The sequence below is a fragment of the Pezoporus flaviventris genome, unplaced genomic scaffold (genome assembly GCF_033815535.1).
Source record: "Pezoporus flaviventris isolate CSIRO_AGI_PZ_B2104156 unplaced genomic scaffold, CSIRO_AGI_Pfla_v1 ptg000007l, whole genome shotgun sequence".
Lineage (NCBI taxonomy): Eukaryota > Metazoa > Chordata > Aves > Psittaciformes > Psittacidae > Pezoporus > Pezoporus flaviventris.
The window spans coordinates 92,723,721-92,751,239 of NW_026892555.1; the positions used below are offsets into that span (position 1 = coordinate 92,723,721).

At 43.1% G+C, this 27,519-nt stretch overlaps 2 long non-coding RNA genes across 2 annotated transcripts in view; one reads left to right on the forward strand and one right to left on the reverse strand.

The window, feature by feature from the left end:
- LOC133266432 (uncharacterized) overlaps positions 1-13,040 on the forward strand; it is a 32,050-nt gene extending 19,010 nt beyond the window's left edge. Inside the window, exon 2 of the long non-coding RNA XR_009742406.1 lies at positions 12,657-13,040. This is a non-coding gene — a long non-coding RNA (uncharacterized LOC133266432). The remainder of the gene's footprint in view (positions 1-12,656) is intronic.
- Positions 13,041-19,224: 6,184 nt separating this feature from the next.
- Positions 19,225-27,260, reverse strand: LOC133266433 (uncharacterized). The gene is made up of 3 exons (XR_009742407.1): positions 26,563-27,260; positions 26,248-26,371; positions 19,225-22,913 (listed from the first exon to the last, which is right to left on the reverse strand). It is a non-coding gene; the product is annotated as an uncharacterized LOC133266433 (long non-coding RNA).
- Between the last annotated feature and the right edge of the window lie 259 nt (positions 27,261-27,519).

A 27,519-nucleotide genomic window follows, 5' to 3' on the forward strand; every position in this document is an offset into this window, starting at 1 on the left:
TACATGAGTCAGATGCTGAGGCTTTTCATTCTCAGTCTTGGCAAAGTTAGCAGTTATCAACCTGGCCAGTGCTCTGACCCTTGAATTTCTGTGCAACACAGTGACTGGTGCAAAAGGATTCCTGTAAAATCCTCAGAAAGACATGCTTGTGCACATCTCTTGCCTCAGGGCCAACAGGACGAGGACAATTCACAGCAATTCACTGTCCATGGGGACTCTGAGATGCTCTCTGCCATGCTGTGGTTCAAATGGTGTTTCAGCAGATGAAATATCATCTGGCCTCTTTGAGTAATACTGGCATTCAGGTTGCTGTCTCCCATCAGATACTGTGCTAGGAGCAGTGGGCAGGGGCCTGACTGCCTCCTCCCCATGAGAATTTTGGGAAAATGTGGCTTTTGCAGAGATACCATGTCCTTTGACTTGTTCCTACCTCTGAAAACAGCTCTGTGGATTCAAACCTTTCTCCCCATCTGGCTACTTACAGTGTTCTGCTCATGAAACTATGATTGCTGCCAGGGCTTCTGCACCCATTGTCTTGGATCTGAGGTCTGTGTTTCTGCTTCAGGTGTTTCCCATTAGGTGCACTGAATTTTTTATGGTGCTTGCATTGCTGGAGGAGTGCAAATGCCAGTCCAGACCAGGAAATTCTCTTTGCTTGGCAAACTCTTTGCATCTCCAAGAGCTTGTTTCCCTGGCAGGCTCTGACTGGGTGTTTTGATACTGGTATCGATCACTCTCTGCTCCCTTGACAGAGATAAGTTAGCCCTCCTAGTACCTGACAATCAACTTCTCTGCCTTATGTATGTTAACAAATTCTTCTACAATTTCACAGTCTCTTCATATTCTCAGCTGCTTTAAAACAAAATTGTCTTCTGTTTGTTTTCCTATTTACAAAAGCATCATTCTAAACCTTTTCCAGTTACTCACAGATTTCCAGAGAGTTTAATCTCTATTGCGGGTTTTACTGCTTTATTATCTTCCTAGATACTTGCTTAATTCTTCTGATGGCTAGAGCCATATGCTGTGCAGTAGGCACTGAGACAGGGAGTCTGGGAGAGGTTAAAAGTGCACGTTAAAAATACAATTTTTCACAGGTCTCACTGGGAAAAAAGCTATTGATCTTTTGTCGGCCATTCGGGCTTTTTATGTGCAGTTCTGCTTAAAATGCCTTCAAGGAAGTCCATCGAGAATGAAATTTTAGGTCATGAAAGACAGAAAGGCTGAGAACTCAGAAATAAACCCCTTTGTTTTTTAGAGAACAGCCAGCTTGTGCTGGCTGGTGGCAATACATGTTTTCTCTTGCCATTCCCATCAAGGTGCTGAATTTGAAGGAGCTGTGCACCGCTCAGAGGGCATTGTGCTGCAGTCTGGTCAAGCCCTCTCCTCCGTGGTGAGTGTATGAGGAGGGTTGGTCAGGTGTGACTGGGCTGTGGGACCAAGTTGTTGAGTAGCCTGAACCATGCAATTTATTTGGAGGAGGCAGTGGCAAAGTTCTCAAATGAAGCCTGCTCTTGCAGTGTCTCAGGGTAGACCCAGGGGAAGTCTTCTGGCCGTTCCCATGTATCACTTGTAGGTGATGGGGAAAGGTACATGCCAGAAAGGCTGAACTCTGCTGCCAACATTTGAACCTTGTGCTGTTGGTGAGGTTAAAAATAATCAGCTGCAGTTTTAGCCCTCTGGGTTAAATATTTTAAATTTTATTGCAAGTTGATCAACTTGGAGTATTTGGACACCAGGCCCTCCATGCTGAAGGAGCTGAACTTCCCTCTGCACTTCTCCCCCTTTCTTAGCTTACTTTTTGGTAGTAGTTTGCATAAAACACATCTGCTACCCTTGGCAACTAAAGGCACCTTCGTTTTCAGATAGATTCTGTGTAAATACCAAACAAAACATGTATTATAGATGCTTGGCTTGGATCTAGTATAAAGTTTGCCTCCTAAGCTACCTTTTTTCCCTCTGGTTTCTGCAGACGTAAGGGTGTTTCTGCAGCTATGTACAGAAACTATGTATGTTTCCATCTATATGATATTTTCATATCTAATTGAGGTCTAGTGGCCACCATCCTGCTGCCCCTGCTTCTAAAGACATAGGCTGCAAACTGCAAACTTGAATGAGCTGCTATTCATTTGCCAAAGAAGCAGAAGGGAATAGACCCCATTTCTCCTGAACCTTGATGGAGCTCTATCAGGCCATGACTGTGCTTCCTCCTCTCAGCAAATGTGATGGGCACACTGAGCAAATAATTGCTGTGAGTTGCTTGCTTCATAAAGTTTTGTCCTTCCTCTCCTTTGGGTTTTGGTCTGCCTGTAAGCAAGTTGGGATTTTACCTGGTGCTCCCAGGATCCTTCTGAAGGATTCTTTGTCTGCAGAGCTGCTGAGCGCCTGTCTGACTGGCTGGAAACCGAGGTTACGTGGTATGTTTCTGTCCTTTGAGTGGACTTCTAGAATCTTTCTTCTGGGATAAATATTTGGGTTTGCAGTTTTTGAAAATTGCTTACCACAAATATTTCCCTGAAATTTGCCAGTACAGGGAATGTTTCTTCAGTAAACACATTTTCCAGCATGTTTTCAGTCAGTAAACACCACAGAGGTGTGAACACAGTCAAAGGGAATTAATTTTTAATATAAAACAATTTGGAGGAGGCTGGAATCTGCTTTTTGCCTTGTATTTCAGGGAACGCTCTCCAGCCCAAACCTGGACATGTTCAGCTCAAGCCTGTACCTTTTCAGGGGATGTATATAGAGAGGAGCGTGTTTTTACAGTGCAAGATGCAGTGATGTGTGCCCCATTTTGGATGGGTGGCATACCCATGTGTGGTGTGAACCAGCCCATTTAACTTGAATAATGAATTGTTACACTGCGAGGGTCCTCACAGCAGTCCTTGTGGACAGCCTTTTCTGGAGGTTGAGGGGAAGGTGGTGCTGAACTGAGCCCTAGTGGAGGTGGTGATCAGTGGGGCTCAGCACCAAAAAGCTGGTGGAACTCAACCTGCTTCTGTGGTGACGTGGCTCAGGAAGGATGGGCAGGCTGCGGAAAAGGAGGCCTGGTATCCCTGGTGAGGTGGCAGCCCTTGGCCAGGCTAGCAAGAGCAACCGCTTGTCTTTCAGGCTGCCTCCTACGTGTTCACCCCTCACCTCTCTCCTTAAAGTCCTTTCCCATTTGGTGTTGGGACACTGTATCCTATGAATGGTTTTCCATTGCATGTTCTCCTACCCTCCTTGGTGGAAGGAGAAGTGCTGCACTGCTGTTGGTTCTCTGAGATGGTGTAATTTGTGGAGGAGGTAGCAGTCTGTGGTGATGTGTGCTCCCTGATTTTCCCTCTTGAACTTGGGTCAGTCTATGGCAGAGCAGAGCAAAGCAGCTCGCTGTGCCCTAGAGTGGGGGCTTTGCCTGGCCTGGGACTGGTGAAAAGGGAGTTTGACCGGGGGAGTGGTTTGTGCAGTGTTGGCAGGCTGTCCCAAGGATGTGGCTTGATTATTATGGATTCCTACTCCAGTTTTAAGCTAATTTGCAAGCTCTAGTAAGGTGATGGTTTGGCAGACAGGAGATGCCATTATTCTTATTAGCATCAGTAGTTTTAGACCAGACCCTCTGTCCTCACTCCCTCTGAGAGTTTGATGATTTTCAATCATAAAGTGTTGGGACCTAAGTTGGGATAAAATGTTTCTAATCAGAATAAACATCTTCTCTGAATGATATAGCCAGGAACATGAGCAAGAAATATGTTTTTCATTCCAATTCTCCCTGAAGCTTGTCAGGACTGAAGATAATCAAACCCCCATCTTATTAAAGACCCTTTTCTTCATTAGCATGTTGTCCACTGGCAAAGTGGGAGGCTCAGTCACTGATGCCAGAGCAGAGGGCTCAGAGAGAAGCTAATTATATTTTGCCTTTTTTTTTTTCCTTTTCTTTCATTGCAGAAAGGTAGAATGGTTGTGAATAAATTGGGAAAACGGAGGCTGAGAACTCAGAGTTCATTAATATTCATATTTAGCAACAAGTACACAGAAAAGGTGACAACGAGCTGGCTCCCTGGAAACCTATGCACCTTGGCAGTAGATGGAAAATTGCATGTAATTATAGCTACCTTTAGCTCAGCACCTAATGAGCATGTTTGAAACCACGCAGGGTTACTGTATACTTACAGGAAGATCCAGGACTCAAAACAGAAAATGAAACCCTTCTCCTTCCATGCTCTGCTGAATTTTAAAGTAATTCAGCGAGGGCCTAGAAGACCAAGTGGACTTTTATTCTTGATTTCCTGGTGATCAACACAGAAATCCATCCAGCAAAAGAAATAAATCAAATAAGATGATTAGTAGGGGGGAACAAGCATATTTTAATGGGGAGTAAAAGAATGGAGACTATTCCATTCTCACATTGCCTAGTAAGCCTGCTAGGCTCTTGAGGTATTTTTTTTTCATTCTCCCCTCCTCTCCCTCCATTTCCTGCTGATTTATCTATTCTTTGATAGCTTTTAGTGGTTTTTAGTGTGGGTTTTTGTTTTTCTTTATTTTATTCTGGGGGAGACTGCTATCTGTGGATTTTACTATCTCGTAGCTTTGTAGCTAGTGAAGAGAGAAACCAAGGAGATTTTTTTCACACACATTTCTTTGGGTTGCTTTAGCCTGTTGGTTCCCACAGCAACTTTAAAAGCATAGAGCCAAATCCCTTTTCTGTAGCACACAAGCACAGGCTAGATTGAAGCTAGTGGAGATGCTCCATATTAATTTACATGAGGTTAAAGGAGAGCAGAATGTGGTCTGTACTTGGCCTTTTATCTTATAAACTTTGCCTTGCTGAAATATGCCTTGAACAAAACATTTGGAGCTGCTTTTAACCTTACAGCAAGGAACTGACGTTTGTAGCACAAACGCCTCAGAAATGACTTTCGTTTTGTTGGCTGAGGTAGGAAAGTGAGTATCCTGAATTATCCCTTACATTTTTAACACATGCTGAAATTTGGCTTTTCTCACACAGTCCAGCCATGAGCTGTAGATAATGACCTAACAGTAGATTGCATTTATCTTTAAGGGGAAGCTCCTTCCAATGTGAGCAAACCTTAAAAGTTTTAGCAAGTGAAATGCTGTGTTGACACAGGAGCACGTTACAGCTCTGCGGTTACTGGGCTGTTTCTTAAAGTCGTCGCTGGTGAGAGCAGATGGAACAAGATGCTGCCAGTTAGTTTATACCCTGACCTGCAAAAGCCTGGAGCCTGGTCAGCTGCGGCTCATCCCATGAGGTGTACCCTGTTTGCAGTGCAGAGGGAAAGAGTTGCTGTGGTCGAGCTACGCGTGCAGCTGGGAGCCCGGAGGTTAACCCACACAGGCTGGCATGTGCACCAAGCTGTGAAATGATGGCCACAACCTGGCTCAGAATCTCTCAAGCTTAGGCCAGTTGTTTCTCTACTTCTTTTGGAGAAAGCATCACATTTGCTTCTTTCCTGGCTCTGTCCTTGAGAAATTTGGTAAACCTTAGGAGAGACAAAATCATATGGATCTTTGTATTCTGTTTGGTCTCTCTTCTCGCTGGGTCTTTATTTGTAGAGACCTTTCTAATGGGTCATGTTGCTTGAATATCCCTGTGCTTCTAGCAGACAGATAACACTGGCATTTACGAGATTCTGGAGATAAATCTCTCATGGACACATAACAGTTATTACACCTCATGTTTTCTCCCTCCTTCTTTGGCATGTATTTAGTGGTTTGTTGGTTTGCAGGATCTAGTCTCAGTTTCAGAACCCAACCATGTCTTTTATTTCTTATATCTTTACCTGGGGATGTTTTTTTCTGCTCCTGGTCTTTTTGGATTCATATTGTTTTATTAGCAACATTATAGTCTATTTTGGGTGATTTAGAACAGGACCAATAGAAAGGCACAAATATTATTCCCTGGCAAATAAGCAAGCCTACATATTCCTCAAGCACGTTTTAAAACATTTTAAACCCTTATTCACAGGAAATTTATGTAGCTGACTACTGGGTAAACTTAAATCCCTAAATCCTTTTTTTTTTTCCTTTATTTTGATCAGCATTGCTTTGTCTTTCTTCTGCTTCTCTTGTCAGCTTATTTCTAAAGAGCAGTAGGTACCAATATGCTTTCAAAAATCCTGTTATTTTGCTTTCTTACACACCTGCACACCACAGCAAAATTTTACCTCAGTTCTCATTTATTTTTCAATGAAAACAGTCTTTAATTTTGATCAAGAAGGAAACCCTCTGTGTGTGTCTTGCCTTTCAAGGCAAGATAGATGCCTGTGCGTGGATGCTGCTGCTGTGCTATCTTCTGTTTAATGGAGTCCAGCCCCTTACTAAGCTGTCAGCTGAGCGGAGGAGATGCAAAGTGACAGGCATTTCTGAGTAGACTTTGAGATGTGCCAGAGGTGTGACAGACATCCATAATTTTTTACCTCTGTGTGGAGCTTGAAAAGCTGCAAGATTCCTTTCATTGGGAAAAACGGCTGCTACCTAGAGAGCTGTGGTCCAGGCACTGCTGGTCCTGCTTGTTGGTGCTGCAAGGAGATACTGTTGTTCAGGCTGGAAAGGGTACAGCCCAGTTAGGAGAGAGTTATAGGAAAAATTTCCATTGACTTCATGGTCTTTCATGTGTAACTGTCATGGCCATTGTGGTATCTTGCAACGCATGTTGTGCATCAGTTTGCTTGGGGAATGATAATGGGTGCTTTTTGCCCACTATCTGGCTTGCTAGTAAATGTGGTCTGAAGAAGTGTGCCAGAAGGGAAAAATACAGCCTGTGCAAATGTTGTTTGGATTTGTTGGGGCTTTTTTTGTGTTGTTTTTTTTTTTTTAATACTCTTTTTGTTTAAAACCATGGGAAAAATAGAATTTTGAATAATTCCCAGGATTAGATGAAGCAATTGAGCCAGAAGAGCAACTTCAATTCTGATAGGCTGCCACTGCACATTAGTACAGGAACCCGTATACTTCCTATAGCCAGAACTGTTTCATCCCACCAAATCTTCCCTCAGGAAATGTCTTCCTTCAAAGAGCTGAAGTGATGCAAAATGGGAGTCCTTTGCTTTGCCACCCGATGGTAAATCTTGCAGGCCCCTTGTGGAAGAGTGAGGCAAGGAATTAGCACTCTTGAGGCACTTTAGCAATATCTTTAGTCAAAACATTTTGGTTTTCAGTGAAATACATGTCAGAAATATTTTTGTATTTTTGGCTTTCAGTGACGTATGTGCAAAAATATATATATATATATATATATAATTTTTATCTTTTTCCTCTTGAAGATACATCAGTTTTGTGGGGGAAGAAATAGGTTTGGCTCTATTGGTGATACTGTTTTCTGTTGAGAAACCAGTTCATCTTAATAGAAAAATTTTAATCGAGCGTGGAGTAAAGTGCTTTCCTAGGCAGTAATTCTGTCACCTGTAAAGAAGAGATGTGGGATATGATGTGGTTTCCTTCCGATTTTGAGCCTTAAAGCTAACGTTTTCAGGCTCCTCAAGCAGCCTTGTGATGTGCAGGCATACATAGCTGGAACATTATGAAAAATGAATAAAAAGAGATTTCTAATAGAATAGCCAGTGTTGGTGAAAGTGGCTTCTCCTGCTCTGCTGAGATGTTCATGAAGTGATGCTCCCCTGTGGCAACTGGCATGCACTTGTTCTTGCCATCTTCCATACAACTTCCATGAATTTCTTTTGAAATATGATTCCTTTGTGTCAGCTGTATCTTTATTGATCAGCTCTATCTTTATTGATCAGGGCTGCACGATAAAGCCTTAATGCTGAGATGATAATGTAAATTTTGTGGCTACCACTATACCCACTGACCTACCCCCAGCCATTGTGTAAAAGCCTGTAGGAGGATGCAGGGAGGTGTCCCTGCAGTAGCATAGATGGAACATCTGATTGCATCAGGCATGAGAATAACTGTATGTACAGAATGTATTCATCCCTCAGGCACATATCCATATGTTTGCATGATGGTGGGTGTTTTTAAAGTTACTGTTTTAAAGATATCCACACAGGTGGCTAACAAGCATTTGTTAGATGGCACAGCATGAATGCTGAAGCAATCTGACCACTCGTGGGTGAGGAATAGAAGGAGAAGCAGTGCCGGGTGTGCAAGCTTTTCTGAATAATGGCTATTTGCCTTAAGAAATAAAGGACTATTTTTCTCCAGTTAGCTTTGGGGAAGTGCACAGGGCTGTGTGGAGGCTGACAGCAGGCTCTTGTTTCAGAGAAAGCAAAAGCCCCACTGGGTAGAGGCACTATAGAAAAGCAAACGATGTATTATTTTTTCTTTTACAAACCCTATCTCATGCCTGGGTGCAAAGTGTTATTTTCTTTGTCATTCAAAGGAAATTTAAAAGAAGACGTAAGCTTTTGGGGAGGAGAAGGCAGTGTGGTTTTTTGTTCTGTTTTATTTTTTTGTCAATGGAAATATACGTTGAGTGCAGAGTACCCCATTGCAGAACAGCTCTGATGAGCAACAGAATGAGATTGCACAGTCCCAGAGGTTGGGCAGCTGGTTTGCAAAGGCCACGGGCTCACCAGAGAGGCACAGTTTTGCACCACTTCCTTATGGGATGAGAAGAGCTTTCCCCTGTGGCCAGCCAGCTTCTCTAGGTTTCGTTTCTTCCCTCCATTTCACAGTTGTGGGAGCATCCCCTCCAGGAAGACTGCTTCATTGTACTGGCAGTCACTTAGAGGAGAGCAGATGTTGTTGGTGTATGTCCAGAAGCAGCTTTACTGAAAGGATTTTGAAGCCAGTTTCAATCCACAGCCTTCTCTAGGTCTAAGTTTGCTCAGTGCAGAGGAAGCAATTAACACCAAATGGAGGTGGGTCACTAATTGTAAAGGAGATTTCCTAGGGACAAACTGTTCTGAGGAACCTTTCCTCCTGAAGCAGTAAAGGCAGTCCCTGAGTTGAGGGAGACCCATCCTTTATTTCTGGACAGTTGCTGAGAATAAAACCACTGTCAGTAAAAAGCCTCTAATCCCTTTCTCACCAGGCATCTTGTCCAAATGCTGCTGGAGCCATGTAGTAAACAGAATTTCTTCAGACCACCCCACAACTTCTCCATCACATCTCCAGCAAGCACGCTGTCATCACAACTTTTTGTTACATCTAAAAGATTTGCGCCAGTGTTCGCTGAGGAAAACAATCCTAGCGTAGGTTTTCTGGCTCATTAGCTGCAAGTCTGTAAGGGCATGAGTGACGTACAAGAGAAGTTAATTAAAAGAGCTATTGCTGTGAGGAAGGAATAAATACTGGTGGTCATACAGGGTGGGAGTGGGACTCTGCTAATATTCATATTGAGTTATAACTGGGATATATAGAGGTCTAAGCCAAATATTAGCATCAGAACCTCCCATATGCTGAGGGAGTTGTCAGCTGGTGAAGCCAGAAAAACAGAATGGGACCAAGACTTTGACTCATAATGTCACCATGAATCCCTCACCGAGGTGATCTGCACCAAGCACATCTGTGTGTTGTGAACGGGGAATTGTACAGCCTGTAATATTTTTAACCTGAAGCTATTTGGAAGCGGGTCTGGCCAGCACTCGGCTGTAAAGACAGCAATTGTCTATCACAATTTGCTTCAAATATAATTGAAACTTGAGAAAAAATTAGTACAGCTAGGCTGATGCTATCAAAATAACTGCAAAAAAGTTAAAAATACAGTAAAAACCCCCAACCAAACAAAAACCACCTGGCTTTCTGTTGAAAAGCTGTGGCGTTCCATGTGGAATTTTGGAAATGACTGAGTGATGCTCTGGTTCCTTTGTCTGCCAACTCTCTCGGCTGCAGTATGGGTGGCTTCTGTGTGGACTGTGCCGGCAGATCTGGTGCCCCTTTGGAGAACTCACTATTTCCAACCTTATGACCTCATGCTATTGAGCTGTAGTGTATGTGGGTGGTCTTTCATAATCATTACTGAAATGACACCTTATGCAAGCACACACACGTTCACCTGCACACATCATGGACTGTGCATCATTTTTCCATCTTGTGTTTTTGGTCATTTTGGGAATACCTTCCACTGTGGGCTCTGAGTCATTCTATTCTTTTGCCATCTCTGAGCGATGTTTACACTGTGTTATGCTGAGGAGCCCCTTAAATCTTTACATACACCCTCACACGCACATGCAGACAGTCCGGCATTATCAGACTCCATGGTGAGGATGTTCACATCTCTTCTCATTAGTGATGTGCAATGTAAAAGGCTTGCTTCGAGTTTCTTGAAGACGGCAGTAATGAAGCTCTGAAGAAATAGTCAGGGGACTGGAGCTAATTAAAATGCAGCAGGGTGTAGAAGTAAAGGTAGCAGCAGCTCTCTATGCCATGTCTCTGGCAATCAGCAGTCCCTAGTTTACCCACACTAATTGACAGGAGACGCAGTGCTACCGAGTGTGCACACAGCCAGCGTTAATGGAGTCAGCACATACTGCTCTTCCTGCCTGACTTGTCTCATTATCGACCTTGAACTGGCAAAGGTCAGTTGATGGTGCTGCTTTCATCAAGATGACAGGTGTCTGAAGATCTTCTCTTTGTAGTATAATAATTTGGCAGTTGTCTTACCCTGTACGCGAATTAGTGATCTGATCCCGAAGAGATGATAGATAAAAAAGACTGGCTTACTGTGGTGAGGAGCTGGGCTGTTGTGTGTTTGAAAAAATAGCAGGTACCAAAAGTCATGGAGGAAGGAAACAAAGCTATGTGTTGCATATTTCCCCTTGGAGAAGATAGGGCCTGAAGCAGCAAATAGGCAGATTTTCACAGGTGGAAATGCAATCAGCCCACTGTTAAAAATCGGGAGCTTGTTTGAGTTGATGATGAGCACCAGGTGCACCGCTGGCACCAGGCAAATTTATAATAATAATAACAATAACAACAATAGTCGGGGCACCTGACACCTGCAGTAAGCAGTGAGTGACAGTGTTCTTGGGGAGACATCTCATCCGAAGGCAGCGCTGTCTCCAGGAGATGCATCATTATAACATGCTGCACCAGGGCTGCATCTAATATGCCCTCCTTGTTTTCACTCCTTTGTTACAGATGGTCTCAGCAAAGACAGTGGAGACTGACAGAAATATTTCTGCCATCCACCCCTTGAAAGACAGTGCTTTTGAGCATTTTTAAGAAATATTTTAGCTTTTCTGAAAGAAAACCAGAAGCTTCCTGTGTCTTGTGGCTCCACTGGTTGCAAGCAGAGCTTGCCGGGGCCTTGCATCTCCTTTCCTCTCCCACTTCACTTGTGCAAGGTGTATGTAAAGATGTTGCATGCTGCCGCAGTGGCATTTGGCCACTTGCTTGTAGGTACAAACAGGGGTGAATGAGGGCCTAGAGATGGGAAGGGTCCATATTCCTGAGCAGTGCAGACAGAAAACGCTTCTTGAAGAGCTGAAGGGAAGTCTTGGTGGTGACTGACTTTGTGACGGTACTAGCCTGAGTTTTTATTGGCTAAAACAGGGAGAGATTAAGTTAGTGGGAGCCCAGATATGCAAAGCAGAACCTGCAAAAGGACTCCTTCAAAAAGGCTCCTGCTCCCTTGTCTCAGTGTGGCCCCACATCTAGCTCCTGAGCAGCTCTTGTGCCCAGCCTTGCTATGGCCTCAACTGAGGGCAATGGGAAGTGCTGGTCCTCAGGCTACAGTGCCTTTCTGGAGGAAGATGAGGCGGTTGCAACCCTCACCAGAGCTGGGGAGGGGAATGCAAACTGAGCACAGCTTCTCTTTTCTTCACCTGCAGCTTCCCAGGATCTTCTTATAATATCCACCTCTGAAAGCAACTGCTCTTTGCTAGTATAATTACCAGAATATTTCTTCATTTATGTGTGATTATGGGAAGCTGAAATATTGCCTTGGGAACAAAATACTCTGTAACTTGAACACAGTTTATAGCAGCTTGCCTTTTAAAGATACATGAAAAAACATATGTGTGATGTCTGTATGGCTGCAGTCCAGCTATAAAGATAGAAGACCAGGAGATTTTTACCAGGGCAAGCCTAAGGTGACTAATAGGAGCATTCTTTGAATTGGAAAATGTCTTTGTTATTGAGCCTTCTCAATCTGACACATTTTCTCAGCTGCCTCTGAGGTAACTGCCAAGTATATGGGATGCTCCTGGTCTCTATCCTCCCAGTACCTGCACTGGTGCTGCAAAATCCCCCAGGCTTCCCACAGTCCATCAGTGCCTGTCCCACAGGCTGCTTGCTCTCTGCCCTCAGTGCTATATCCACTTTATCATGTCAGGATACACTCTCCTCCTCTGGGGACACGAGAGCAAGCCCCCACCGTTGTGCTGGGTTGTGAAAGCAATTGTAAATTAAATGTTAAAAAAGCGTTGTCTAAGTGCATCCTGAGATCAATAAAATATGCAAGCATGGGCTCCTGCTGTTCAGGGCTGTAGCAGTCGCTAACCCAGAGCTAGGGGGCCTGGAGGAGCACGTCAGGGCTACTCTAAGTGGCAGCTGATAGGAATCTACATTAATGCAACAGGTAGGGCTCATAGGTCTGTACCCAGAGGTCTCGGGGTCAGGTGCTAGCTATGACAGGATTCTCAGGAGCTGCCTGTCTGAAAAAGCAATGATAAAGAAGTAGTGATAAAGGGAACTCCAGCAATTAAGGTTTTATACCTGGGTGAACTCTTTCTAACATCATGTTCTTTTTTGTTTTGCAGAAGAGGATTTATCCCTTTCTTACCCTAGCAAGGAGACAATCAATAATAGAAGTGAAAAATGAGGATAGTGACCATTTTTCTTTTGCTGGGGAAAGAGAGATGCTCCTATCCAATCCAAAGACAAATAAGATGGATTTATGGATCATTTCTTTTTGAAATTAAAAGCTCTTCTTGTGCTGCTGAAACCATGGTTTCATGGCATAACAACATGGTTGGACAATAGTTTCTTCCTCCTACCAATGGAAACAGTGGTGAGTAGAGCATTAATATGCATGTGGGAAGTACAACATGACAGCTATGACAAATACATGGTTTCATTTGCCTGTTGGATCAACCTCAGTTACTGTTAACTCCCAGGTTATCGAAGTAAAGGAACAAGGTGGATTTTTGCTGCTTTCTTATTGTCTTTGTTGGGAAGGATTGGCTAGGTCCCAGACACTGAATACTCTGGGAATGGCAGTTTGCAATATTCCAGTATTAAGGCACCATTGAAATTTCTAAGGATGGAAGTATTTGATTTAAATCAGAGGCATCTGGGAATGTTTGTGGCTCACAAGAACATTTGTGTTATGAACATTTGTGTCAGTGATTTGAAATCTTAAGTGTTTTGTCCCTGTCCTTTCTCTGTGTGTGTGAAGGTGCAGGCAGGGAAGTCAGGACTGAAATGCAAAGTGGCCTCTGATGTGACAGCTTTCCTAAAGGGTGTTGGGTGAAGTGTCCTCAGAGATCCGAGGCTAGTTTGTTTTCTCTGAGGAGGGAGGAACAAAGCCCATTAACAGGAAAGCTATATGTGTAAAAGGAACCAGAGCTTTTGAGAGACAGAAATGCAGCAGCTCTCCCACCGAATCAGGTGTACATTTCAAGCAGAAACCAATGTTAAGGCTGAGATGAAACTGAACTTACAGCTGTGCTAGGGCCTCTTTAGCTGACTTCAGTTTCTCTGAAGTGGGACCAGTGGGTGGCTGTGGGGCAGGATGGAGATGACCAGATGGGAGCAGTGAGTGTTGTTTGCACAACACTGGATGCTCCTTTATGTGACTCTGAGGTGGGCTGAAAGTCTGGAAGGGACCTAAGGTTGATTGACAAGGAGTTTTCTGGTGAGAGAAACAAATGTTTGCATCAGGGGTTGGGACATGACAAGTGGGAGAGAGTAGCAGGAGGTGCCAGAGGAAAGGATACCTTGCTGGGAATACAAAACTTAGAATTTGGAAAGGGGCTTTTTTTTCTGATCATCCAGCTAGTGTGTTGCATTAATGCAACAGACACCTGAGCTGGGAGAAGCCTCTTGACTCCTACGAAGCTCCTGAGGTATCTGAGAAAGCAAAAAGGAAAGGCCTGAAAAGGGGGAAAAACATCTTTTCTCCTTCTTTCTGGCTTGCAATTCGCTGGGAAAATGACTTCTGTGTTTGGGTAGGGGTTTGGCCACTCCTGAAAGTTTCTTTCGCCTCAGAACAGATTTCTTAGGTGGATGCAGGAACTGGTGGATGCTTCTCTCTAACCTGTGTTACATGGGAGGTCAGACCACATGAGCATTCAGGTCCCTTCTGGCTTAAGTATGTCAAGCATTGTCCCTTCAGCTGTTTAAACAGAGAAAAAGGCTAGAGTAAACTTTGTCCCCATGTTCTTGTCTCCCCCAGTGATCCTGAGATTTTTCCCTCTTCTCGTTACCCCTGTGGGGACATAAATTGTCATCAAAACTCTTTGTAGGTCTAAGGATTCCTGGAGGAGGCCAGGTGTCTTGAGGATGCAGTTCACATGGTGCTCCTACTTTCATTGTCTTTGTTTCCCAGCAGTTAAGGCCTTTTGTTTTACAGCATCTCTTAGCTCCAATTTATACAATATAAATTAAATGTTTTAACTGGAAAGCCGGTCCCTTCTATCTCACAGCTGCTCTGGTCAGATGTGATCTGCTGCTACCATGCTAGTCATGGCATTATTAACAGTTAATATCCAGGAAATTACACTTGTCCAGGTGCGCTGCCTTGGGATGTGAATCAATCTTGTCTTTAGACCACTTCAGAAAACCTATTATCCACACTCCAGAAGGACGATTCTTTTTCCAGCTCTTTCTGACACCCTTCCCTAGAAAATCCTGAATGTATGCTTTGTTTTGCACTGATTTGGAGCAGCATGGAGGCTTGTCTGAATTTTCACACTGTCCTTCAAAAGAAGCGGCTGTGTCTTCACATTCTTCTGTTAGACCAGAAACTCTCTCTTCTTTTTCAGTCATAGCTTGAAAATTCTTGTTTCCTGAGAGATTATTGTCAATATTTCTCAAGAATTTGATTCATATAATTTTTGATTTAACAACTGGAAATAGCTAAGTCCTGAAAATCAATTTATTTTCTAATCTCGAAAGAGCTTAGAGAAAAATGTGCTGAGAGAAGGACAATGAGTACCGTTCTTATATCTTGTTTGGTTTGGTGTCAGGTCCTCTATTAATCATCATCAACACAGCATAGCAGAAATGTTTAGTGCACCAAAAGACTAAGAATTTAGTGGAAAACTTTCTAAAATTTTATGCCTCACTTTACTCTGAGATAGTAATCTGATATGCATGTTTTCTATCCATTATTATGTCATAGAAAACACAAGGAATGTGTAAGGAAAAAAATAAATAGAAGGAGACAGATAGAGGAACCCGCAGTGTGCTTCAGCAGTGTGTATGCTCTTTGGATCTGTGATTAGCTCCAGGACCACTGATGGTGATGATCTGAAGCAGTGCAGGAAGCAAGTGTGTGCTCAGCATTTTCAGGAGCTCCAGGCAAAGCCATGATGAAGACCAGGCTGCAGCAGGGGAAGTGGTGAGGAAACACCTTTCTAAGAACTTCTCATGCAGAAACACCATTGAAGTTTTCTCAGAGGATTGGGTTTTTTGATCATCCCTTACACTTAACCAGAGGGAGAGGAAATATTACTATCTGGCTCAAAGAATGGACTTGCTTGACTCTGTGCAAACCTGAATTCACAAGACGCCAACACAGCTTTACAAATCCAAAAAATTTCATCATTCTTATCTTCAGATAAGAATTAGAATGAGATTTCTTTTTTCCTATTTGCCCATTGCTGCCTAAAACCTAATAGCAAGAAAGTAATTTTAGCAATTGATTTGTTATTTTTTATTTCTTTTTGTCATTCCAGCACATGTGTTGTTTTGTGGTCTGGTTTTTCTTCTGCATTTCCCATTTCCATGAGTTTTGGTCTCTTATATAATGGCATAATCAAGCCAATGGAAAAGGTAATGTTTCTTTTCTGTGTGCTGCATTTGAATAAAACTAAGGCCATGATAGAAAAGCAGATGAGACCTAGGGAATACATAGATCATCTGAAAACCTTTAAGAAAGTCATCACTGCAAATATTTGCAGATGACGAAGCACTGAATATTTTTATATGGATGGCTTACCTATTTTCCAGATTCCAGAGTTCTGGTTCTTGTGGCTAGCCTTTGTGCTTATGTCAGTATCTTCTTTGCTTTTTATATATATATATATATATAGTGATCCATTTGGGTGATCCAAAGCCAAATAAAGTCAGCAGCAGTATTTCCATTAATTTTATTCTATGTTTGTAGCATATTCAGTAGTTTGGAATCTGATCTTCTGTATTTGCAATGCAAAAAAAGTGCTTCTGTGCCTATAACCTATTTCTTCTTCCTGAACCTCTTTTAGTTATTTTATTCTTTTTGGGGAAAAAAAAAACAACACCTATCTGTCTTCTGGCTTAATATATTTTTAACAAGGAAATCATTGTTATACCTGGATGCAAAAAAACCTGAACGTATTTTCTGTGATAAAGGCTTAAAGGAAATAGAAATAGGTATTAAAAGTTAACTGGCTGCACTAAATAATTACAAGGAGTGTCAACGATTTTCCTGATATACAGCTGCACCCAGTCTTTGAAGAAAATCATTGAGTTTCAAAATAAGAGTTTCTAGCTCTGCCTAGTTCCTCCCATGCTCCGTGCCTGATGCTGGAACTAGATGCAGAAAGATGGAAATACTGGGAAGGAAAATGGCACCTCTGGGAAGCGCTTCTTGGTTATGTATGAACTGCCAGGAAAAGGTACTCGTGAGATTACATCCAGGGGATTTACACCCTTAATCTATTTAAATTACAGAAGAATGGTGAGAGTTTAAGGGATCTTATTGTATCTCAGCCTATGAATTTCTCATATTCCCACTGCTACTAATAATCACATATGCAGAGAGTAGTTTATTATAGCTACAGTCTGATCCTAAGTTCATATCCGGGCTTCATCATTCATTTGCAAAACATCAGCCTGAGGCATCCTCTCCACTTTCCTGTAACTGAAATGAGTCCCTTTTTCCCATTCAAGAGTGAAAACAAGCAAAAAGGAGAAGATACAAGAGGAGATGTTTGGTTTCTCTCCATTACCCTGTGAGACACATTTGTATTTAGAATTCTGGTTCTTCCCCCTTTTTCTCAGAAGGGGAGCTACCAGGAAGGGAAAGGAGAGACACTTGTTCAGTCTGGTCTGTGTCCTATGGAAACGTGTGACTGGATTAACTCTTCCAAACTGTAAGCAAAGAGGAAAGCCAGGTGCTTTTATTTCTAGCCAGTCAGCCTGGCCACAGTTCAATTCCAACAGAAATGCATCTTCTGCCTTGTCATAAAGCAAATTAACTGTGATACACTGATATGCTGAAAGTAGTAGAGACAGCTCAAAACAGCCCTTATAGAAAAGGACTATCTATTCCAAGATGGCAATTTCTTTGTCATTGCGGCAGACACCTGCCTTAAAGGAAGTAGCTGCTTCCTTTAACTAGACCAACACCAGAGACACCATGGCTTGACCTATTAGGACCATGATAGCTTAGCAAAACTAGGAACAACCTAGCTAGCTATGATGCGTCCTTACCTCTGTGGTTTTTAGCATGTGCCTTGTTAGACTTTGATTTTGTCCACCAGCTGTTCTCTTACAGCAATCTGGAGATAAAAGTTCATGCCACAAGAGTTTGTTTCTTGAAGCTCTTTCCAGAGTCAGTGAGAATTGAAGGTAGATTTGTGTCTCCAAAACCCACTCATAAAGAAGTTGCTATTTAGCATCCAGTTCTGCCACTCTGACCCTTACGTTATCTTCTTCTGCCTTCGCTAAGCCCTCTCATTAATTCCTGATAATCTAGTGTCTAATATACACTCAGTGCAAGTAATAATGGCAGAACTAAATTTAAAGAAGAGGATTGAAAGTCATGAGAGAGACAGGGAGAGAAAAACAGAAGAAATAGTTTTGATGTATGTGTGGTGCAGTCTTTCTTTTGCGGTAATGAACACCCGAGTGTCTCACTACTGTGTTTAGACAAGACCACAGAGACCAGTGGTAACTCTTTAGTGGGGGTAAACTGAGAGCAGAGAGCCCCTTTCCCATTTAATCTTTACTTTCTGTATGGAATGTTTTAAACACAGAAGCCAAGGAGAACAGGTTTCACTAGTATAATTTGCTTCACTGCCCAGGTTGAGGTAACCCACTCACTTCAGGCTGGACCTGTGAGGGGCTGAATGCTGAGCTGTTTGTCTCCTGCTTTCCCAACCTATCTGAGCTGCGGAAGGCTTCTTGTCTGTTATCTGTCAGGATCCTTGCTGAAAGCTGTTTCTCCTTCTGCTGCTGAAGCATCCTCATGCAGAGGGATTGTCAGGACATGTCCTGAGGTGAGTGAGATATTGTTGTGGTGGGCTTTGGATTTCAACTTCATTTCTTGTTCTGAATGCAACTTATTTTCTGCAGAAGATTTTGGAAAGTAGATCAGGCTGTCCTTCAAAAAGAGCTATTACAAGGCTGAAAGAGTTCCAACAAGGAAGATAGTAACATCACTCAGTGAAAAGGGATCCTTACCAGACTCTCAATTACAATCTGCAACTTCGCTAAAAGCAACAGAGCAGTATAGGCATGAGAAATGAACAGTTCTCTCCATTTAACTTCTGAGGCCAGCAGGAGCTGAGGCAAAGATTTACAGTTGTTGATATAAAGTGTCAAGGGTTTGGATTAGACCTCTTGCTTTTTTTCTATTTGGATGCTCAGGGAGCTGGTCATGACTTCCCTGTGCTCAGTGATACTTCACCCCAAAAAGACTGAAGATCCAGACAATGTCAGAGCAGCCGTGAGCTGCATGGAACCAGGCAGAAATTCTGCCCCTTTATCTTGACCTTTATACATTTGGGGACTTTCCTCTTTGAAGAGGAATATCTTGCTTTTCCACTTGCTATATGCTGATAAAGCTATGAATTGACTCCTTTGCTCTGAATTTTCAACAGTTCTGTTCTTTTAAAGATCCTCTTTCTTCTTTCCCTTCTGCTCCCACTTCCCCCAGAGTCCCCTGGCCATGATGAAATAGCACTGGGCATGACCCAGAAAGAAAGGTGCGGTGTTGAAGTGTGTGTGTGCTTTGTGGCTTTCCTGTGCTTTCATTTGACATTGAACTACCCATGCAAGAAGAGAATTAAAATGATATGAGGATTTTTTATTTTGCTTTTTTTTTCTCTCCTCAAAGTTTCCCTTCCTGCACTCCACGTAACAACTTTGGGGTTTGGGTTTTTTGTTTGTTTTTTTTTTTTCTGGAATTATCTCCCTCAGGACAAAGCTTATGGGCCATATAGGACTGTGCATTGCAGAACTGCAGCATGCATTGAAAATCATTCTAGCACACACTTGGGGGCAGTTGTGTTTTTCTGCGATTCAGTCAAGTAGCTCCCTAAACTAGGAATCGTTATCTTTGATTCTAATGGCTAACATGATGGCTAACGTGACAATTGGGGTGATGGTTACCTCTTGTGTCCTCGTGTGAATGCTAGATAGTTACCACATGTGTGTACCTGCAAAAGAGATTGCCTGATTTTCCCCACCCCAGTGTTCACATACAGCTGTCAGAGACAGGGAAACAAGTTCATTGTAAAAAAACATGTGTAAGCAGTTTGAATGTGGTGAAAGTTCTTATGGTTTCCTATAAGCTGAAAACAGTACCAGTCCACGATTCAGAACCAAAGACTGAATCCTAATTCAAAGCATGTATGTTTGCTAATACCTGAAAGCCCTCAAAGAAAAAAAAAAAGAGGAACAAAAGAAAGTCTGAAGAGGCAAAGGGAGCAAAAAATCAGCAAAAGAGAGATTGCCTGTGTATGGCTCATCATTGTACTGAACAAACTACACTCCTGTCATTGCCCTGCTTGCTGGGCAGGGGCAATGCTTGGAGCTCCTGTCTGACAGGGTACCCCTGTCTGTCCCCTCTTCCTGGGTATGGTGGTGATCTACACTCCTCAGCAGTGGTGGTAATGGCAGGAAACTTTATAGGTAGAGACTCACTCTAAGCAAGAGCTGAGTGAGGCTGCCTGCCTGCAGGCGCATCGGCAGTGCTTTTTGTGGCAAAGAGCTACCCTGAGTGCGGTAGGAAATGTCTTGCGAGCTGTTTCTATGTTAAATCACACCTCATCCTACTTTTCTGAATCCAGTGGAGGGGCAGGGGTTATAAACTAGCAAAAAGCATTGGCCCCTTGTGTCTGTGCCTAGTCTGCTCAAGTTAATTCATTTTTTGGCTCATTACATTTTCTGCCCCATTACTAATTGCCTCTTGGGCTCTACTCATTGCCAGGGTTTTCTGACCGTCAAAACATTACTAAACAAATGAACTAAATAAAATAAACCTTCTTCAAGAGCCTTTCTCCAGCCCTCCCCTTGTGTTAGTATTCCAACTGCGCCCAACAGGTAAGCGTCTGCGCTCATGTTATCTGTATTAATTAGACTGTAATACCCTTGGCACAAGACAAGGACAGGGATGCAAGAGAGTCTCTCCTGCAGCTTCCTGATAATTTATACCAACTGAAAGCCTGCTGCAATGTCTTTCGCTAGTGCCACATGTACCAATAGTGATGCATAAATAAGATTAATTTTTATTAGGGCATTTTCACTTCCAGGTAATTAGCCCCTTCTCCACAATATCAGAGCCCTATGCAGTGTTTAATGAACATTTTGCAGCAAACTCCTAAGGCAGAAGCACTGCTATCTCCAGACAGACGGCTTGTGTCACCCATGGTCATGGGAGAAGTCTCTCATAGAGTGAAATATGAACTTCAGTTTCTCCAGGTCTAGATTAGTGCTCAGATCCCCAAATCCTCCTGCCCAGCAACTACCTCTAGTAGCTGTTTACTGCTCTCTGACTTTGCACACTTGTATCTTACGCTGAATGTACCTAAATTCTTCAGGTATAAAACCTAAGAGCTGAAGTAATTTGCCCTGTTGTATTTGGTTTCTTATCTTTGCAACATCAGCATTTCTTAAAATCAGACGGAACAGGAGGGTAAACATGTCTGACTCAAGGGATAAGCTTGCCATGTTTTTCATTATGGCTGATTGTTAATATAATCAGTTCAGTAACAAAAGTACTGCAGTAAACTGCTTAACCTTGAGCCTTACTTGACCAGGCTGTGAAGGATCTTCATCTCCATGTTACAGTAACAGCGGGGCAGGTTTCATTATGCAGCCGGTAGTACTATGGTAATAAAAGAAGCACCAAAAGTGGGTTTGTTCATTACTGCCGGAATCCATATTATCTGCCAGGGGCTCCATCCTTATCCTTACACAAATAAGCATCTTCTCTTAGCAAGGTAGTTTAGCACCAGGGATTGTCCTCTGCTGCTCACCTCTTCCCTCCTCAGTGGTTTCTGTCTCCTGCTGCCTTTGCAGAGCCATAGCTTTCTTCCTCAGCAGCAAGAGTAGCTGGTTGCTTTTGGCACCTGTTTGGTCTCAACTGGCCATTGCTTTTCTCACGTCTGTTGCAGTGTGAAGGTGAAGATGGAGAGCAGCGCACCTATACCCTGCACTGCACTTTCTGAAGCACCTGCTCTTCCTCATCCAGGGCAGGAGTGAGGCACAGCACTGGAGCCCCGTGGTCCCAAGAGCAGAGGACAGTCTTCAGCAGGAGGGCGGGCAAAGCCAGGTGCACCAGACCCCTGAGGCTATGCACGGGAGGCCCAAGCTTTACCCTTTGATGCAGAGGGTAGGTTTGTTCAGAGCAGGGCTTTTAGTCCCTGAGGTACTATTAACATCATGTTTTGAGCCACTTTGGGAAATCGCACCATTGCCAAGGTCTTCGGTTTTCCACATTCTTTAGGTTAATAGAAATATTTAGCTGAAGCATGAAGGCATTGTAGTTGTGACAGGAAAACACACCGAAAAAGGTCCGATCTTTTCTTTCTTTTTTTTTTCTTTGGGCCTGATTGTCTCTGCTTGTTTATGGCTGCCACTAATTTGCTCGTTTGCTTGCTGGAAAATAGCTAATTAAAACCCACTTCAGCTAACAAGCTGACTGGGACCATGCAAATGTCACTCTCTGCTGTCTGCTATTTTCGTTTATACTTTACATTATTAGTGTTGTTTTTCCTCCCTCCATAGTAATAAATGCAAGGATAGATTTAGTACCCTCTTCACAGGTGTGTGCTTGTACATCAGCACATCATCCCGAGAAAAGTGCTGCTGTTTTACTGCACTTCAGTACTTTGAGTGTTATTACCCCTGACAGTTAATGGTTTCAGACTACACTGCTTGTTAGCACTAGGTTCTGAACAGCTTCATCTATCTTTTTGTTTTTACACTGACTGGTCACATTAAGTATATGTGTCTGAGCTATTAGTCCCGTCTGTTCGTTGCATGCATTTCATTTGGTGCGTTTTTTCACTAAAATTAGTATGTATTGTCATCCATATACTTCAACACATCGACTTTTGTTATAATTATGCTGTCATCATTTTGCTTCCACACACTTGCTAATTTATTGTAGCTAAATTAGACCTAATATTAGCAATTTTGCAGCTGTTCCCATAGACCACGCTCAGCCATATATTTGTACATTGTTTGGTAATTGGATTTGAGGGCTCAGGAACGGACGATGGCACTCTTTAGAAACAAGAGAAAGATTTGAGGAAATGGGGAAAAAATAAAAGTACAAGCCCCAGAAGAGGCGTCGGGGGTGAATTTCCAGAGCCAGCTTAAAAGGTTTTCACACGGCCAAACAAATCAGAGAGTTAGTGTACCACATCACAAACTTTCCAACAGGCATGTCGTATTCAGGCAGAGCATTAGCCATTCCCCCTGAATATGCTTTTTATTTTAACCAAGACTGGACCATGAAAAATCCGTGGGGACCTATGGAGGGTCTTGGGAAACGTTTCTTACTGCAGCACGTTAGAAATCTCCAGGAAAGGATCTCAACATCAGGGGAGGCTGCTCTGAGATGATTTCTTTGGATTGAGCTGTGGGGAGAGAAGGAGGGAAAATGGTTTTGTTTCAGAGTGTGAGCTCTCCATCCTTGTGTATTGATACCCATCTTTTGTCGCTTATCCAGCCCCACTTCAGTTGATGTCAGTACAAGCAGAGTATGAAAGGGATGACTTTAAAAGAGTGAACAAGGAAAGCAGAACAGAGCTGCAAAGCTCTTACGTATCCTTTCTGGGCACAAGTTGTTTTATTGTCAAGGGTGTACGACTGGCAAAAGAAATTATGAGAGCCTGCCATTGAGTCCTATATGGCCTTTTTTAAAATAATTTTCTGACATGATAGAAGACAAAATTGTGAGGGAGCGTGTTCAGGCTGATGCCACAGAATCAGTTTAATTCCCAGTCCAGCGGAAGAAATAGAAGAAACTTAATCACTAAAGAGGATACCCTTAACTGAAATGGAACTAAATTTTCTGTGCTCACAATACATCCACCTGCTTAATAGGAATATTATCACAAGATGCAGTGCTGCTGGCAGATGCACATGCAAGTTTAAAAATAAGACAGTAAAATTAACAAAAAAAAAAAAAGAAGGGTATTTGCTCAGCTCTCATCTATAACACAGAGTTCTTTCCAACTCACTACAAGCTGTTGCAGCAGGCTGCATTCTGCTCTGTTCCTCCCTCGGCCAAAGCTTAATTTCTGTTTGGAAAAGAATAAAGCAAATTGACCTGCCAAAAGTAAAACAGCATAGGGAAAGTCATCTAAGAATTCAGGCCCTACAAGTATGTTGTACATGAAAAGAAAGTGAAGGCTAAAATCCAGGCCATTTAACACATTTTTAAATGATGGCAACTCCCACAAAACAGTTAAAATAATCCAATTTAAAATAGCTCATCCCCTCTCACTTAACAATAATTAATAACCAGACGATTGCCAGATGATATTCTTTTGTCCTGACCAAGGCTTCATTATCCTTCCTTTTTTTACAAATGCGGGGAAAATAGATACATAGGTCTTGCAGTAGCCTGAACAGTTACTGGATGCAGTGGTGTCAGAAGTCAGTCTCTTGGCAGTTGTTTCCAGTGGAGCTGTGAACACGATCAGCATAACCTACAGGGAACAGGGAAGTATGTGCTTTGCTCATTTACTCTGCTTTGGGTTTTGAGGGGTTCGTTTGTTTTTCTTTCATGGCAAACTTTCTCCTGGCCAGTTTTTTCTTGGACTCCTTGATGATGAGACCCAGCTAGGTCAATCTCTTCTTAGTGGCCATTGTCAGCACACCTTGCCTTCTTGCACAGCCCTAGTTTTCGTGTAATTTCTTACCCTCTTGTCTTTTCACTCTGCATGAGATTGTCTCTCACAAGAGGTAGGCAATGATTTCTTAGATCTTCCCCGCCCCCAGTAGTTGCCATTTATGGTGAATATTGCTGAGCAGTGTAGAAATACGCATGCAAAGAGCACTTGCAGCAGAGAACAGATATAATTTGAAGGTGAGCATAAAAAGAGGAGATTTGGCAACATTGTCTAGCTTGCACATGCTCTTTGAGCTCTTGTTTGTACTACTGTAGTGTAACATCTTTTCTATCAAGCTGCTAAAGACCTACTAAAAGGGTACAAAGTGAAGTCATTAGCAGAAACTTGTTTAAGGTCTCCACACACATATGTGCTCTTCAGGTAGCTGGCTGGGCAGTGCTGTGAGGATCTCACTTGGAAGCTGGAGCAATAAATGTCATGTCAGGGGCCAACTGTCTGTAATCACAGTTAGCAGGTTGAACAGACTTGTGAAAATATTTTCTTTATGTGAAGAGAGACGCTGCACACTTTGCCACAGCAGAAGTTGCTAAACCTAATGTAATATGACAAGTCCTTTGGCAGCAAAAGCCACATTCAATAGACACACTGCCTGTGAAATGGCAAAGAAACAAAAGCAGTTTTTCTGCACAAATGTCATCTCCTCTCTCTTTTGCAGCATCTCTCACCTTGTCCTACTCTCACACCCTTTGTTTTCGAGGTGACATTGGCCACACAGCATGGTCTCCTTCTACATCACCCCCATCCATCTTCTCCTTCAGGTGCCCTGGGACATGGCCTTTCCCCCATCCACAGGCCTGCTAGTGATGCTCATGTTAATATGCCATCCTTGTGCCTAGAAATCCAACTGGTGAGGGGTGCCTTGCTCTGCTGGGATGAAACATGGGGATGGGGGGGGACCTGGCACACCGCAGCAGCCTCCCAGGGCTGCAGCAACAGGGAATGCCTGCCACCCCACAAAGGGCCATGGGCAAACTGCATGTCCCATGTGCATGGCACATGGAAGACGTAGCATGTCTGTGGCAGCCTCCTACTACAAACAGCATCTGCAGCAATTTGTGCAGCTGGTGATGAGATTTAAAAAACTCCAGGAGACTGCTGTGAGAGGCAGGAGAGTCTGTCCTCTTGCTTTGCCAGTGGCACCAATGGATGATCAGGTGGGGCCAGGCTCTGCATCCCACCACCATCTCACCAGGTATGTAACAGCGTAGGCTCTGCTGCTGCAAAAGTGGCTCCGGCTTGTCATCTTGGGAGACCTGAATAGAAAGCGAATCACACTGGAGTCTCCTTTGGCCACTGTTCAACCACCAAGGCAGCATCCTCTTCCGCCTTGCGCAGCACCAAACACTAACGCTGCTTTGCAGGCATAATGAGATTTCCCTACCAACTGGCCTTCAAGAAGGCATCCTTAAGTCAAAAGCAAAAAGGTGAACCAATGCTGTTTGTTTTGTGCAAACAAGAGCAGTGTGCGTATATAACCTCTCTGAAGCTTTTCAGTCTCATCCTCCACTGCTCTGTCTGGTGGAAGAAGGTGGTGGAGCACAGCCTGAGTCAGACCTTTCTGCTTGCAGCTGTATGATAGTGTTTTGCACTCGCTTTCCACAGACGTAGATGATTACATGAAGTGTGAGGCAGTGGAGAATCAGGCTCCTGAGGGCTTCTTATGAGATGGCAAGTAATTAATGACGGTGTGCAATGTAAGTTCAATAGCAGTAACAGTGAAATCAAGAGGTTCACTTGCAAAACAGTTATTCTGTCACTGAACTAACACACCACCGGTACAGAAAGGAGATTCCCACAGAAAAGTTTTCCTGCAGCACCCAGGGTAGGTTTCTGCAATGGCTTTGCACAGAATCCAAACTCAATCTTTTGAGCCAGAACATCATCTGTATCAAGACGTGTTCAATGAAGGAATAAAAAGAGCCCATCAAGAAATGGGATTTGGGGATTTCCTCTTAGTAAGAATTATTGTCTAGCTTCATGACAACTGGCAGCAATACTCGAGGGCCTACAGGGAAGTACAGTGCTGATCCACTTACCATTCAGTTTTACCTACCTCTGCAGGACTTCTCTTCCCCTTGGCAAGATGCTTTTTCAGCTCAAAGGGGACAGAGAAAAGGGGCTCACAGTAATTTTCTGATCTCTGATTTTTTTTTCCATTAAATGCCCAAGGACGAGATCTTAAAGAAAAGCAACAAAGAAATAAGAGTAAGTGAAGCATTTTAAAGCTGCTGCTCCCTTTCACAGTTCTTTTCATCAATTTGGCTTCTTAGAAAGACAATGCCATTAGAAGAATGGGAACAAAGCATGTGTGAGGGCGTATGAAGGGAGGGAGGTCAAGAAATATGCTGCAGCAGTATGCCAGGCTCACATTTCTTATTCTTGACTCATTCCCCAACAAGTCACTCCATACGAAAGGATGCAGTGGCAGTGATTGGAAAAGCTAGTGTAGCATCTCTTGAACTGCGGATAATTTCCAAGTTGCACTGAGTGTGACAGATAGATGAGCTGATTTAGTAGCGAGGGTGTATATGCTCAATTTCTTTAAAGCTGTAGCAGGGAATAAGTTACAAAAGACTCCAGGCACAAGCATTATAGAGGAGAAAAGTAACAGATTGGTGTATAGTGTTTGTTTGAGTTAAGAGAATGATTTAAGCCTACTAAGAAATAAAATTGCAAGCAATATACATTTTCCTTCAAGTTTCATCTGACATCAGCCTTTGTGTCTCTGTTTTCAGATCAGGGTGCAGGTCTTTCTGGCTTTCACTTCTCTCTCCAAGTATTCATCAAACCTCCAGGTTCATTTCAGGCAGGATCACAGCGTATTGGTCCCTCACCTCCTTGCACTTACACCACCATCTCTAGTTCATTTGAAGGCCAGGGGTCTAGAGAGTTTGACACTAGCACAGGGCAAGGTGGAAATCCAGGTCTGCCAGCAGTCCCACTGGCGCTCCAGCACAGCAGTGCAAGCTGAAGCTAGGGAGTGCAAGAAGAAGTATGTTTGAGCTGATTCATATTTAAATCACATCACCTTGCTTCACAGCATTATTTTCACCATCATGGATTCTTAAGCAGCATTTAAACCTGTTCTCTTAGCTGGCAGCTGCTGCATGTTGGAAATGCCATTTTAGAAGTCGCTTTTGTTGTACATATATAGATTTAGAGGCTGCGCTGCAGAGAAAGTATTTTTTGCTGACCCTGCTTTGCTTCTTAAAGCTCAGGTGGACCCTGAAAATATGTCATATGCTGTATTGGCTAATGAAATAGCACTAATGTTGCCATCCTAAGATTTTAGAGAGCTGTGACTTGTTTTTACCGAAGGAGTGAC